A 15,861-nucleotide genomic window follows, 5' to 3' on the forward strand; every position below is an offset into this window, starting at 1 on the left:
ATGTTCAAGGGTCAAGTAGCTCTAGTAGCCCCAGACTTGCCGAAAGAGCAACTGGTACCCTCTGATTTTGGAACTGGGTCTTCGTCCTCTTCGGATTCCCAATCCCAGGCTCTCCCAGTCAGTAGAAACGAAGACTGTGTTCGCTTCCTCAGGAATTCTCAAAACCCTAACTTTATGGATTTCATGAAGTTTGCGGCTAAAAGAGATGCAGATATCGATCCATGAAATATTCTTTTCTTGGAATCTGATAAAAGAGATTCAACTTTGAGACAGTATGATGCTGCAGTCAAAAAGTTGGCAATCTTCCTGAGAGAATCAGATATTAGAATCATGACAATCAATTCAGCTATATCCTTTTTCAGATCTTTATTCGAAAAAGGCTTAGCAGCTAGCACTATTACGACAAACAAGTCAGCCTTGAAGAAGATTTTTCAACTCGGTTTCAACATAGACTTGACAGATTCTTACTTCTCGTCTATTCCCAAGGCTTGTGCTAGACTTAGACCTTCCAGTAAGGCCTACGTCAGTGTCGTGGTTCTTGAATGATGTTCTAAAGCTGGCTTCAGAAACAGACAATACGACATGTTCATTTATAATGCTCTTAAGAAAAACTCTATTTTTATTAAGCTTGGCTTCAGGAGCTAGAATTTCAGAAACTTTTGGTTGGCGTTATCCAGAGATCCAGAAATCATATAGAATTTCTTCCCTCAGGGGAAGTTCTACTTTCCCCTGATCGTAGCTTTTTAGCAAAGAATGAGGATCCTTTGTTGAGTTGGGAACCGTGGAAGGTTATACCCCTTCCGCAAGATGTTTTCTCTTTGTCCAGTATCGACCTTACGAGCCTTTCTGTCCAGGACATCCTCATCCTCTTCGGGTCCTCTCTTTAGGAGAGAAAAAGTGGTACCTTATCAATTAAAGGTATCAGGCAACAGATCCTGTACTTTATTAAACAAGCCAACCCTGATTCCTTCCCTAAAGCTCATGATGTCAGGGCAGTTGCCACCTCAATTAACTATTTCCAACACATGAATTTTGATGATTTGAAAAAGTATACTGGATGGAAATCGCCGACAGTATTTAAGCGTCATTACTTAAAGTCCTTGGAATCTCTGAAATTTTTCAGCAGTTGCGGCGGGTAACATAGTTTCCCCCGACTCTGCTTATCTTAAGTTGAAGATCCAGATCTCCTTTCTACCTATCCTCAGTCAACAGTTGTCTATACCTACCATGTTCATCTACGTCCTTGAGTCTTAGCTGCTCTTGTGATGGTACAGTGGGTGTCCCTTATTTTTTTGCTAGGGTCACCCACAATTGATTGTATATAATGATCTCTATGATGTGGTCCCCTTATTTTTATGCTAGGGTGACACATCTCCATTTACAATGGTTATGGGGTTTGTCTATTAAGATCTATAAATTTATTTCCATATACATATATAAATTTTATTTACTATGTGTTCTAAGTTTGTTCAGAATCATTTATTTATTATAATTGCTTTATTTACTATGGTATGTAATAAGTATAACAGAGGTTAAGTTCACATATATTCCATGTAAGCCCTGTACATATATGGTTAACTTTAAGTTAATCTTAAGTATTATTTTCTAAATTGTATAAACAATTGTGTATATATATATTTTCTTGCAATTATAATAATCTATTTTATTTTTAGTTTATTTGAGACCTTATTTATTTTTATTTTTCATTTACAATCTTGTGCTAATTCTCTGGTACGATTTCGCGCAGAGACACGAACTGAGCCAGAAAGGGATTTTGACGTAAGGAAAAATCTATTTCTGGGCGATTGGTTCTTGTCGCCCAGCGAAATCCCACCCTACCCATCCCTGCGCTCAAGATTGTCTGCTAACTTCAGGATGGCCACCAGACGCGCAGCAGTCGGTAGCGTGGGGTGGAGTAGTAGGAGATTTCTATTGGTAAGAGGTTCGTGGTAGTGGTCTCACTCGCCTAGTGTTCATACCGACGCCCTCTTGGAGGGTGAGCGAGTCAGTTATACTGACCTTTTTCTTTATTTTATTTATTCTCTGGTATTTGTTAGTTCATTTTACCTTAGAAATAATGGATTAAAGGGATATTTCGCTGGGCGACACGAACCAATCGCCCAGAAATAGATTTTTCCTTACGTCAAAATCCCTTTATGATTACGTACTGTAGTACTGTGTGCTAGGTAAAAGTGGTTGATTGGCGATCGTTTGCTACTCGTATAGTGTGAACGTAAGCAAAAGGTTGGAAGCTTTTTTTGTTGTTTGTTTATTATAGTTAATGGTTACATAATAATTATTTGAAATGAGTACATGCAATACATTAGTAAAAAAATTGTGAATTACATATTATAAAGTATAAAATAAATCAGACTTCTATCATCAAAGCCAACAATATTTTCTAGAATTCCTCTTCTGTTTTAAATTATAATGTTTCATTATAGCTGTCAGTAATTCAGTATCTCCATTAGGTAAAGATAGAATAAAGAATAGAAATGAATGGTTATTATACTGTTTGGTAGTTTCAGTAGTAGTTGAAGAGAGATAGTGAAAATTTATGATTACTAAACTGTGTGCTAGGTAAAAGTGGTTACTTGGAGATCGTTCGGTACTCGTAGTGCTGAATGTAAACAAAAGGTTGGAAGCTTATTTTGTTTGTTTGTGTATATAGGTAATGATTATAGTTAATGATTAATTAATAATTATTTGAAATGAGTACATACTGATTATATATACATTTTATTGGCATATTCTAAGCTTTTAGCTTCTTAGGTTTAGATGACAGAATCATAGACTAGGCTACAGTAGCAACTGCTAACATAGGCTAGGCTTATTGCTAAAGTTATAATATATGCAGTAAAAATGGGGTTGAACATTCATGCAGTTGAATATTACTCAAGTATGTACAGTATTTTGCCTTTTTGGAGTCATATTTCTTCCATCGGATCGGTGTCGTAACCCTAGAACATGTGTTGTAAGCCTGGAAATAATTTACTGGGGTGTTTTTGTAGGCCTTAGAACGAATTAGGCAATTTACATGTAAAATGCAGCTCAAAATACGAAAAGCTCAGGTTACGAAGGCCGCCTCGGAACGGATTTATTTCGTATCCTGAAGTACCACTGTATATTCAATAGTAATGGTTTTTGAAGCCTGCAATGAGGTCAGGTGTCTAATTTGAGAAATTGTTTCTGTACAGAATACACTATTATACTGACACAAAATTAACTGCAGTATATAACACCACAATGGCATGGCTCAGAATACAGGATTTTGATCAGAATACAGGATTTTGCTCACACTTAAAACAATATGAACAATGATATTATTATGGACTGACCATGCACATGTATAAAAATTATGACCAGAATCCATGCAAAAGAGAATAAAATCCCTGAAAAAAATGGTCAGCATGGAAAAGCTGACACACCATACAAGGCAAGGTATCATATCCAGTTCCACTGAATATGGAGATGAAGAAAAGATAGGGAAGTAAAGGTAAAACTCCTGAAAAAATCACCCAGACATTCTTTGGCCCTTCTATTACGTCTTCATAACAAGCTATTGAAAAAAAACGAAGAGAAAATTGACAGAGAACTCTGCTTGAGTGTAACCTCAAGCAAGAGGGGCACACTAGAAACTAATGGTTTGATTCTGAAGTTGGTTTAATTGTATCCAGCTACGAAAATTAAAACAGTAAATTGAAGCGTGAATTTATAAATTTTCTATAATTACATCTAGCCCTTACCTGGTTGATCTCGTAGAATAATGTATCAGGTACTTTAGTATTTGTGTCAGGCTTGAATACTGGGGCATAGGTGTCTCCAATTCGCAGAACACCATCCTTCACTTCACAAATTAGCTCTTTATCCATGGGTTGTGCTGGTTTTGTAATATCAGAATTTAAAAGAGTTGCATCTAAAGCACTCTTTGCTAATGGGGGAAGAAACCTGAAAATTAAAAATAAAAAATGAAAAATTTTACTATTTAAACATCACACAAAATATATATGACAGCAAAATCTCAAAATTCACAAATATGTTTTTACAATATCAAACCTTACCTTGCCAAGCAAGCCTTATATACTGCTGTGTATAGGTCAAATGCAGGATAAGCCTTGAACCTTCTACAATTCTGATAATTTGTCTTAAAGACAGTGATTCTGCTAGTGATCTCATTGCTGGGTCAGTGGACATAGAAAGCCTAGACGCAAGAGTAATGAGTTGTTCAACTGACGAGTTGCATTCACCAACCTAAAGTGGTAGTAACAGGCTTATAAATGTTTATAACTCTTCAACTGCTGAAGCTTAAAGTTATTATAGCTAAGACTTGGCCTAGTCCTTTTTTTTTATAAAATAACTACGTAAGTACTTAAAAACTGCAAACTATGAAACTGATTTTGATTTATATCTATAAATAATATTAACTATATATATGTATATATATATATGTATATATATATATATGGTATATATATATATATACGGATATATATATATACATATATATATATATATATAGATATAGATATATATATATATATATACTATATATATATATATATATACATATACTGAATATATAAACCATACTGATGCCAATGCCAACATGATCTCAGTGAGTGGAATTTTTTAAAGTACTTCATACCATTAATAATGGTTACATTACAATTCTCTTAAGCTGATTTCTCTTATAAGTTTATGCTGTATCCTTAAGACTGTAGTAACACCTTATTTATTTGTAATCTAAATATTTCATATCAAACGAAAAACACAAAAAATATATAAATATTTGGGTGAAAATGTACTATAAATCTAGCTCTTGTGTTAATAATACACAATACACATCCACATCTTGACTGTCAAAAGTTTAACATATTGACAGAAAAATAGACCAAGGACAAAAAACAACTTGATCATATTACAAAAAATCGTAGTGTCTCTAAGCTACCTGAGATTGATGTGATTGAAATATCTAAGTGAGCTGATGAACGTCCAATCAATAAGAAGTCTGGGGTTCTATGAACGAAAGAGCCCAGAATGCTACTAAGGTTTCTATCATTAAAGACGTCTAGGGTTCTATGAAGGAGAGCCAGAGAATGCTACTGAGGTTTCCATCATTCAAAGAAGTCTGGGGTTCCATGAAGAAAGAGCCAGAGAATGCTACTAGGTTTCTATCATTATAAGAACAAAATTAAAGGAACTCTCATAAACAAGAGCCTAAACTTATTTTATATTTCCCCTAAAAGAATTGTCCTATTACCTGTACTAGTTTAGAATTTCTCACGAGGAAGAAAATACATAATTGCAAATTATATTTCAGTAAGAGCGGCAACCCTCTATATTTTGGAACAATGTTCTGAATAATATTCAGTTTATGATCAGTAAACTAAAATAAAATCAATAATCGTACCATTTTATGAATTAGGTCAACGGTCTCCCTAGGTTTCAAAGGTCTCATTGTATGATACAGGAAGAGAGTTAAAGCCTCTGGTGTTAACCATTGACCTTGAGCTTGACCAATTGCTGGTGGTTCTGCTAGTGCGACAATCCTGAATGATGGATGAATACGATGAACACCTTTCGCAGCCATATCATCATCTGTTAAGCCATTGATGGTTTTGATTGCATCATATCGATCATGACGTAACAGCCTCGTTCCATCATAAAGTTGTATTTCCCGGTCATGAATTAATCTAGGAGGAAAATATTTTACTGTACAAGGGTATTTAATAGTTACCAAAGTATCTGAAACAATCTTTAAAAACAAACAAAACTGCAGTACGTTTCATACTGTGCTCCAATGCTAAAAAAAAATTACATAATAAATCACTAATGTGAACCAAAAATACAAATTCCTACCTGTGAAGAACAGCTAAAGTTCCATGATGTAGTCTGTGAATTCCATCTAAAATTGCCAACTTTCCTTCCAAGGCGGCAATGATAAGTGGAGAAAACTGCCATGCAGTGTCACCATCAGGTGAAGTAATACGTTGTTGCACCAGGTCCCGGGAAGTCATATCCTGAGAAATGACCAAAAAATATTTTGAGATATTAAGTAAATTACAAAAATGATGTGGTTTCCAATAATATTCCAATTCATGTCAATAATAATTCAACTTAACTAATTAGTAGAATTCACATAAAACCACATTTTGAATGTAAGCTGTAAATTGGCCCGCCCCCCATTGCTCTCTCCTCCTCTCTTCTCTCTCTCTCTCTCTCTTCTACTCTCTCTCTCTCTCTCTCTCTCTCTCTCTCTCTGTCTCTCTCTCTCCAGATCTATCCCCTTCCAGATTTCTTGATCTCTATGGCCGTATGCTGAATCCTTCATTGCCCGGGATTATCCCTTTGCTGTCCAACTTTTAGTTGGTGTTCTCCGTTCTGATAAATGATCTCACAAGTAATCTTGTCCTCCAATTTGTCACCACTGTTGCCTCCCATCATTTTTTGATAAGTGCTGATGAAGCCAGTGCCGCGACTTGGTTGCAGTGGCATATGTTCTGCTTATGCTGGCTTGCCCTCACCCCTCTTCTTGCACGGTTTCCCGCTCTGATCAAAATATACTTATTGCAATTGTCACCAGGTGCTAGGTAGTCCCTGTCCTTCTCCTCCCCTTTCATGGGTACCTTACTTCCAAATGTAGTTTTTAAAATTCTCGAATATTCTAATATTTTTTAATCTATTGCTTAAATCCCTAACAATGTTACTGTTTGGAATAATAATCGTATTTTTCTTGTTTATGCCTTCTTTGTCTTGCCGCATTTCCCCATAATAGTGTTTCCTAGACTTACTATGCGCCAACCCTTACCATGGAGTCGGGTATCCAAGTTTTAAAAGAAGCCATTAGATATTCAAGCTCCTGTTCCACATACGGTGGGCTGCAAACCCTATAGGCTCTATTAATCAGCCCTGTCAATCATGATATCCTTCCTTGCGGTTTGTGTAGCCTATGTTAGCGTTTGAACGTGTCTTTTCTGTGCATACTATACTATTTTTCTAGCCACCTTTCTCCTCTTCTAAAGTTAATTTAATCTCTTCGTTCATCTGACTGAGTTCAGCCAAACAACTAATCAATTTCTCTTTCTCGCCACGGTATATTACTAAGATGTGTCTACATACCTAACCTAGGTATCTTAATTTTTCCCACTCCTTCCATCTCCAGCCATTCCATACATATATTAACCGAATTGGGTGATAGACCAGAACTCAAGGCCACCCAATTCTTCTGAATAAAGTAATTATAGTCCACTTAATTACGTTCATTACGACTGCCTGAAGTAGTTTTAAGAATACATTTTTACCTGTCACAATGGCACTACATCAAATTAGCGAATTTACAATTTTCGACAGAAATATGAAGTTTGTTCATTAGAGCTATGTTGTGAACCACATGAGCTTTGGATACTTTTCCCACCATTTTCTCATGATGTTAGCTAGGAACCTCTTCCATCTTCTTTGTGGGGCTTTAACAGAGTTTATAATTGGTCTTAGTGGGCAACCATCCTTATGTATGTTGGGTTCCCTTAGATATAAGATATGTCTGGGCTCTCTTCAGGAATTAACTTCCATTCTAAGCCCTTCTTATCTTCTTTTTCCGTGATTCCTATCTTTTACCCTAATTCCTATCTCTTTTCCTAATTCCTATCTTTTTCCCTAATTCCTCACCTTTCTAGTGAAATCACCCTGTATGTCTTTAAAACTAGCTTTTCAAGGCATATCCGGTAAATATTTTCACCCCCACCAGTTTCTACATCGTGTTAACATACTCCCTTATCTGCTTAACATATCCTAATATCGTTATATGTACTTAACTTGTATAGAGCTGTTTTCAATCTTCATAGGAATTTGAGCTTTTTCTGTCTACGCCCAACCCATAAAGCAATCTGCAAAAAGCTGCCATGCCCCCTTCTTTGTCTTTCTCTAAAGCCCTCAGTGCCCTACATATCTCAATAAAATCGCTGTTTTCACTGCTAAGGCTAAAATTAGCCTATAAACTAAAACTAAAACCTCTCCCCTGCTGAGTAATCTACTTAAAATATTTATAACCAGATCCAAGTTCCCCTGTTTACACACCCTCATTTACCAAAAATAGCATTCAGGTCTTTTTTTTTTCCTGCACCAGTAAATTGCAACATATACGTACATTTGTAAGTGTTTACATAATAAAAATATGGAATGTTAGTCCATATATATAAAAGTCTAAAACTAAAGAGGTCAACCCAGATGCTTGCAGGAATGTGATCAGACTAGAGACGCTAAAGATGACGTATACAATAAGTATGTAGGCTAAGTTGACATGCCGTCACCTGTAGTCATTCAATTGTTTATAAACATTAGTCCAAGCTCCCTGCTTGAGACAACTACCCCGACTATTATTCAAACGGCCTACGTGATCTGTAGCGTGTCTCATTCGATTGTGTGTTCGTATGTAACTATGTCATCTGATAGTATGTTCATATGTTCGAACTACTGTCTGTTCCTTCATAACTTGTAACAGAGATGGTAGACAGGCAGAACAGAGTTAGCTATCGACATTAGAAGACCTGTACCTCTTTACCTAAGCTTTATCATGTAGAGGAATAGGATTAGCCATCATCATTGGCAGAAGCGATCAAGCTATCGTTATTAGAAGACTTGTACAATCATATCTGATCTTCACCATGTAAACTTCAGAAGAATATATAATTTTTATACTTAGTGTTTTCTACAAGAACATCACCGAACCATGAGTTTAACACATCGTCGTAAAGATAATACCGACTTCGTAAGTGATCTACAAAACCCCAGACACTCCATTGAAGATGGAAGTGCAATACCAACCGACTTAGCGTATAGATTATCGCTAGTCTAACATTACCTCATAGGGCGCCTTATCATACAAGGCACAAGCCCTAATATTGGTGGCCAGCGTACCAGAAGAACTCTACAACGTCCTACGAAGAAAAAACAATAATAAATCATGAAGTCAACGACGACGAAAGCAGCAGATTCTTCAAGCAAACATAGTATCATCGTTAGTAGCGACTTCAGAAAACAACAAGATTCGTCAAGCAACTTAGTATCATCGTTAGTGAATAACTTCAAGAAACAAAACCGAACGTGTCCTTTTTCCTACGACAACGCAAGCTTCGTCTCTCATTAGAATCATTCAAGAAAACATCGTTAGTGAGCGTTTCCGGCACTCCAAGAAACAAACCGAACGCGTCTGCAGCATCGGATCTTTCAAGGGCTCGAATCATCGAAACAACGCGCACGGGGGATACTGAAGCCAAACCAGGTCATCCGCTAAATAGAGAAGGAGGACCAAGGCCGTGTGTCGTTATCGGAACACCGTGACTTCCCACAAAAGCAAGCTAAGTACAATTTTTTATTCATTTGGAGTAACTTTGAGTGTTTCCTTTGCAGGTCGAATTTCGTTATTCCTGTGGCTGAAGTTACGAGACATTAATTAATCTTACTTTTTTTTTACAGAAATTATCTACATCATTGAGATTTCGCTACTGCGAGTTTTTTATCTTTGAGTGTCTGTTTCCAGAAGTTCTACTGAAATATCATAATCATATACTATGTTAATTTTATCATTTTGGGTGATTATTAATCCCTTACGTAACAAATCATATTAAACAGTGAATATGCGTTTACGCAGTGGACGTCTGTATTTATACAGATGCATGGATAGGGTCGTTAGGCACCGTAGTGATTAGAAAACACACAAAAACAAGTGGAACACCCGTACAAATCTAGATAAATTAGAGGTAACACTATTTCGGGTCATGACAATAAATGCTCCTTTGCAAGTCCCGATCGCAGTTTTAGCCTTGAGTTTTTTGAGTTATATAAAATATCGAACCTCAATGACTCAACTCAACTTTAAATATGGCTGGATTGCAAGGAATAACATGTCTGTAAAAAACTTTCATCAGGCTAAATGCGCTGACCAGGATCCCTCACTATTTCAAATTTTAGCAAAGAATGAAGTACAAACAGTTAAAATTGTATGCAGTAGTGATAACTTGTCTTATTAGTAATCGCTCAGTTCCTAATAGTTCATCATTCATTGCTTTATACGTAACCAGCAACATAATGCTAAAAACACACAATACGTTGCCGATGGTAATAAAGAGAAGGATCCTAATTATTACAAAAAGAAATAGAAACAGTAGCCCGTTCAGAATCAAACAAGCAAACTCGGTGACTGTGTCACCTAGTCAAGCGGTCAAGGTTAGTTAAATCTGCCGAGTTTTCAAAGCGAAGCAAATTCCACACAATAAGCGACTCTAGCAGAGTGGGGAAAAGCGATGTTGGTTCATACATACCGATATCTTTTTGAACTAAAAAGGATTTTTCCTATGCATCACACGACAGTATCAAGTAATCAGAGCAGGTTCTAGTAATTTTAATACATTAAGTTATAATAAATACTGGTGGATTAAGCCCGACTGTACGCGCCGTAAAAATTAGAATATCTTATTTATTCCTTTAGTACAATTAATTACCAGTATTTACGGACTCACCGTCTGTTGTTCGAACTTCCCTAATGAGAAGTCCGGATAAGCGAGCGTTTACAGATACCTCTATAGTTATAAAAAACGTTGATCTGTATGTAGTGTAATTGTAAGATCCATCTAGGGGTATACAAAATATTATCTTACATCCTGCAAAATAAGGCGTGTTTATCAAAGGAAAATCCTATAAACCTTCAAACATATTAAAATCCGTTTGAACAAAAATGAGACAGTTAATCAAATAATAACTTATATAAAGGAACTATACATTTGTCTCATAAATCGTAACATTGTTCAAATGACCCAACAGAATTCTCCCACAACCACAGTCGCACTTTGCACGCAAAATCTCGAGAAGCATGCACCCTCGAATGTCTTAGTGCGTGTAAAAAGACTTTGCTGGGAAATGAAATTTTAATCCTTCCCGACACTGAAATATAACGGTTTCCGCGAACAAGCCCTAAAAAGTATACATATCGTGGATACGGAAGTTATAAATATCGCATTTTTTATTGTTGCTAATTTTTAATCACGCCCAACCGGTCGTGGATGAATCTCTCTGATAATCTATCTAAAGTAATATCCGTAAAGTCATTCAAGCAGAGGTGATTCAGCAGAAATTTTTTTTTTATCTTTTACCTGAATACCAGGAAGTTTCTCCACTTGCGAGTGATCTATGGGAAAAACGGATGTAATTTAACACAAAACACGGTCTAAGGACAAACATAAAGCTATTTACGTACCTTCGTATAGATTCTCAATGAAATTTCAAAATAGAGATAAATGACGAAGTTGAAAAATGTTAGTATAGGAGTCATTAAATAATCAAATAAGCCCATATAATTTTTCCCTCAAATGTCATGCCATAAAAGATCGGACTTGGCGTATCTGCGTAGATTCTGTCGCTTAAACAAGGAAACGACTTCCGATAGTTTCCAGTGCCATGTACCCGACGACATCTTATCTCTGTTAGGTTAGAATAATTTTTTTTTCACCAACTTGGACTTACTTAAAGGCTTTTACCTGATACCATTACCTAAGTGATTGTACCTCATATACCGTTTTCAGCACACTCAGGGACATTATCAATTTTTACGTATGCCTCAGGCTTACGTTGCGCCCAATTTACAATATAGTGTTTGGAAACTTTTAGGGGATACCCTACATGCTTATATGGTTGGTCTTATAATCTTTTCTAAATACCTTAGAAGTACATTCACATAAACTAGAGCTAGTGCTACAGAGACAAAGACAAATAATCTCAGAGTAAAATATCTAAATGTGAGTTTTAAAACCGAACATGTTTATCTAGGTTTTATGTGTCTTGTCAAGGTCTTAAAGTAGCCCACGGTAAGGTGTCGGCTATTCATAACTTTCCGGTACCTATTAACGTAAAAGGGGGATACAGCACTTTGGCGCTGTAGTGGGTATTACAATCGTATGTAAATATGTAACTCTTCAATCATAGCAGCTCCTTTAACAGATCTTACGAAGAAGAGCGTAGATTTATTATGGTCTGAAAAGCATCAACAGGCGTTCGATATCTTAAAAGCGGAAAATGCAGCTTACCTAACTTAAAAATCCCTGATTTAAATAAGGAATTTTTTTTTATTGCAACAGACGCCTCAGACCAAGGGGTAAGAGGGATACTACTTCAGCAATATGATAAACAGTTCTTTCCTATAGCTTTTTATTCACGTAAACTAAAGCCCTCTGAAAGTAAATATGCAGTAATAAGCAAGGAAGGGCTAGGTATCTTTAACACTAGTACATTTTAAGTTCATAATCTATGGCTATCCTGATAAAGTCCTTACTGAACATGAGTCCTTTACCGAGTTTTTCAAAGGCTTTAATCACAGTCCAAAAGGAACTCGGTGACAAATGATCATTCAGGTTATTGGAGCCAAGATAAGATATCTACCTGGGAAAGCAAATATCATAGCTGACGCATTATCCCGCAATCCCGCACCATACTGCAAAGAACCATTAATTAGACAAAAAAAATATAGAAACATCCGTGCCTATTGTTAAAACCGTATCTAAACAAGAAAATTCCTTAACCCAAGAGATCGCGAGCATTGCATATCTGGGTTGGAGCCGCAGAACTGTTACAAACTGAACAAAGCAAGAGTCAACAGACATAACCCAAACAATAAACACTTCGAACAGAAACAGAGTCAGCAGCAATAAACACCAAACAATAAACACTTCGAAACGGAAACAGGGTCAGTGGCTAGGCTAAAACAATAAACACTTCGAGCAGAAACCCTTAAGCAAAAGTATATTTAAAGTATGTGTATCAGAATAATGTAATCAAATGTAATATTATATGTAGGTCCGTGACGAGGAAAACCCGAAGAACACAGCAGATGACTAACGACCAGGTAGTAGTAATAATCTCTTTCATACCAATCGTCATAAACTGGTTGCATTCCGTCATCCAGGGTTCTCTACTATGTCACAGAAAGCCAAATCACTATTTTACTGGCCTACAATGCTTACAAATATAAAAAGCACATAACTAATTGTAACACGTGTCATGAAAACAAGGGATACACTAAGACACCTGTCAGTTTAAGGGCCTATCCTGTGCCAAATCAATCCTTGAAAGAATATACGTAGAATTATTACAGAATTACGAGTCTGACAGAGGGAAATAAACACTTCTTAGTGTCAATAGTTCCTTGACACGTTATATAGAATGAAAAGCACTGAAAACAACACCGCAATTGAGTGCGTTAGGAATATTTATGATGCTAAATCAGTAAACATGGAATTCAACACATGATAATCTGACTCGGGTGGTGTAAATCAATAATAATCTCCTTAACACGTTGTGTGAATTCCTTTCCATTAAGAAAACCAATAATATATTTTATCACCCAGAGTCAATCGGTTGGGTAGAATAACGGATAATTAAATAGGAAGTGTCAATGTCTTACGAGTTACAACTCGTGATATACCGAACTGGATTATAGCGGTTCTCGCGGTTTTAAATACCTTTATCATTTATATCTTGTATTATAGAATTGATGCCGCAAGTAGCCTTATACGGTACGCCGCTAGAAACACTTTTCCACATATTCAAGCCAACCATTAATTTATCAAATAAATATAAAAAAAAAACAAAAAAAATAAGATAAATATGGATATACGTGGAGTCAATATAATACACTCCGTAAGAAGTCGGAAGGGTTACAAATTATAATAAAAAAGGAATCACGATAATATCAATAAGCAAAACGTAACCATTAAATATCCAAATATATATGCGTAAAGATTTGAACTCTAACTTAACGCTTTAGTAATGACAAATAAGCTAAAAGTTCAAACACATATCAAAACCTACTGACATATTGTCTGTCCCGGTGATTTATATTCGTAGTCAATGAAAAAAAAAAAAAATTAAATAAATAAATAAATAAATAAAATAATAATAAATAAAATAAATAAAATAAAATAAAAGAGATTTTAAAGTCAGGAAGTCTAGAAGTGAAAATGTTATCTATGAAATAATCCTATATGAATCTTATACAGGGCTAATAATATATATAGAATTTGTATGGAAACCTTTTTCATATAGTTTGAATAAGGAATATTTAATTTAACATAATTACAATTATGCAGTTTTCCAACATGAAACTAATATATTGTTCAATTTTGGTACTGTTTTTTTTCAGACATTCTTCTCATGTGGGTCGAGTATTAAAAAAAAAACAAAAAATTTATCCTAAAGTCGTATCTCTTACAGCAAGTAACGTAACTCTTAGCTGGCTGAGAGCAATCTCCTGCCAAGTGACGACGTCATCATTGCCGTATCAGCATTTGTTCCTTTTAACCTCAATAATCTGCTTACACAGGTTTCATCTGTGTGTCGTCTCTGCTTGCAAAAGCAGATTGACTGGAGAAAGGAATGCATAGTTCATGAACTTCACATGTGGTTCATAGGTCACATGACAGGCCACATAACATATTCTTATCCGTGTGTGTAATGCAATTAGTTAAGGACTTGCAATCATTTTAAAATTAATGAACAAAATAAGCAAATAGAATTTCTATAACAACAAAATGAATTAATTTTTTTCTGAACCTCATAGACATTTAGAAGTATCAAGATATGTATATATGAAATATTTACTTGCAACATTAGCCTATTACAGTTCAAGTAAAACATTCATGGGAAAATGTCACATTTTCTTGAAAAACCCAAAGTTTATATAGAAATTAGTTACATAGTGGGTTTTTCGTTGCATCTCCTACCTATTAATAATGTTTTAAAGTTAACCTCAGAGGATGCGCACGAGAAAATTGAATATGAAACTTTTGTTAGGGCACATAGAATCATGATTAATCTTCTCTTTGACTTTTATGTTGCCTGGCAATCTTACAATTAGCTCCGTTTTCCACTTCTTGTCTAGTAACTTACTACCAGTAATATCGAATTTTCTTTGAGATTCGTATTGATATCTATTTATTTTTTATAATTATGGATATTTTTACAGTCATCATAGACCTGGATAGGTTCACTCATTGTTAATGCCATGGATAAAAAAGTTTGTACAGCGGACTCTTTTGAATTCCAAAATATCAGCGAATTCATGTGGGTTAAGTCTGGTCTAAATGGCTCTCTTCCCTCCCCTGTATTTGGATGTTGTCTGAATATACTTTGCCCTTGTGACAAGTATAATTTCACTTGCAGGCTGATTAATGGAACCTGGTTACAGTATCCTGCAGTATGAGAGTTTCACATCGCAACTTCAAAAAATCGTTCGTCGCAGCGGACGACTACAGTCAAGTAACAACCGCCTACAATGTGAAAGGAATTTCATGGACTTCTTCGACCGACACCGTATCTCGTCGTTAATCTCGTTTTCATGCGGAACGCTCCAGCGGCTGTCGGAATTCGACTACAAAAGGGACATACTTCCGACAATTACGACCCGAAGGATATTCAACTCTACTTTGCTGGAACGAGGACTCGTGCTGGGGATGATTTTTTTTTTTCATCGCGAACGGAATCGTGTAGCTTAGGATGCAGAGAATAAGTATGAGCGCAAAATAGAACGTTGGACCCGCCCAGGCAAATTTTCCCCTTGTTTTAACCATTGAAAAAGGCCGTTTCATTTGGCTAAAGGTGGTTGTCTGGAACTGTGTAATGGACGAAAAGTTGTTCGAACGCTAGTTAAAAGTGAAGTAGTATAACCTCGGTCATGTATCCTATATATATAAAGTATCATGTATCCTATATATAAATGATCATAAATAACAGAATCGAAATATATTTTTGCGTGTACGCAATAGGAATCTCTTATATAAATGATCATAAATAACAGAATCTAAATATATCTTTGCGTGT

General features: G+C 35.8%; 1 protein-coding gene and 1 pseudogene across 1 annotated transcript in view; both read right to left on the reverse strand.

Annotated features, from left to right (window-relative positions):
* LOC135202484 (von Willebrand factor A domain-containing protein 8-like) overlaps positions 1 to 15,861 on the reverse strand; it is a 672,011-nt gene that overhangs the window by 45,944 nt on the left and 610,206 nt on the right. The gene's annotated exons all lie outside the window — the stretch shown is intronic.
* Positions 1 to 15,861, reverse strand: part of LOC135201944 (von Willebrand factor A domain-containing protein 8-like) — a 47,445-nt pseudogene that overhangs the window by 9,268 nt on the left and 22,316 nt on the right.

Source organism: Macrobrachium nipponense, chromosome 30 (assembly GCF_015104395.2).
Source record: "Macrobrachium nipponense isolate FS-2020 chromosome 30, ASM1510439v2, whole genome shotgun sequence".
In the NCBI taxonomy this organism is placed as follows: Eukaryota; Metazoa; Arthropoda; class Malacostraca; order Decapoda; family Palaemonidae; genus Macrobrachium; species Macrobrachium nipponense.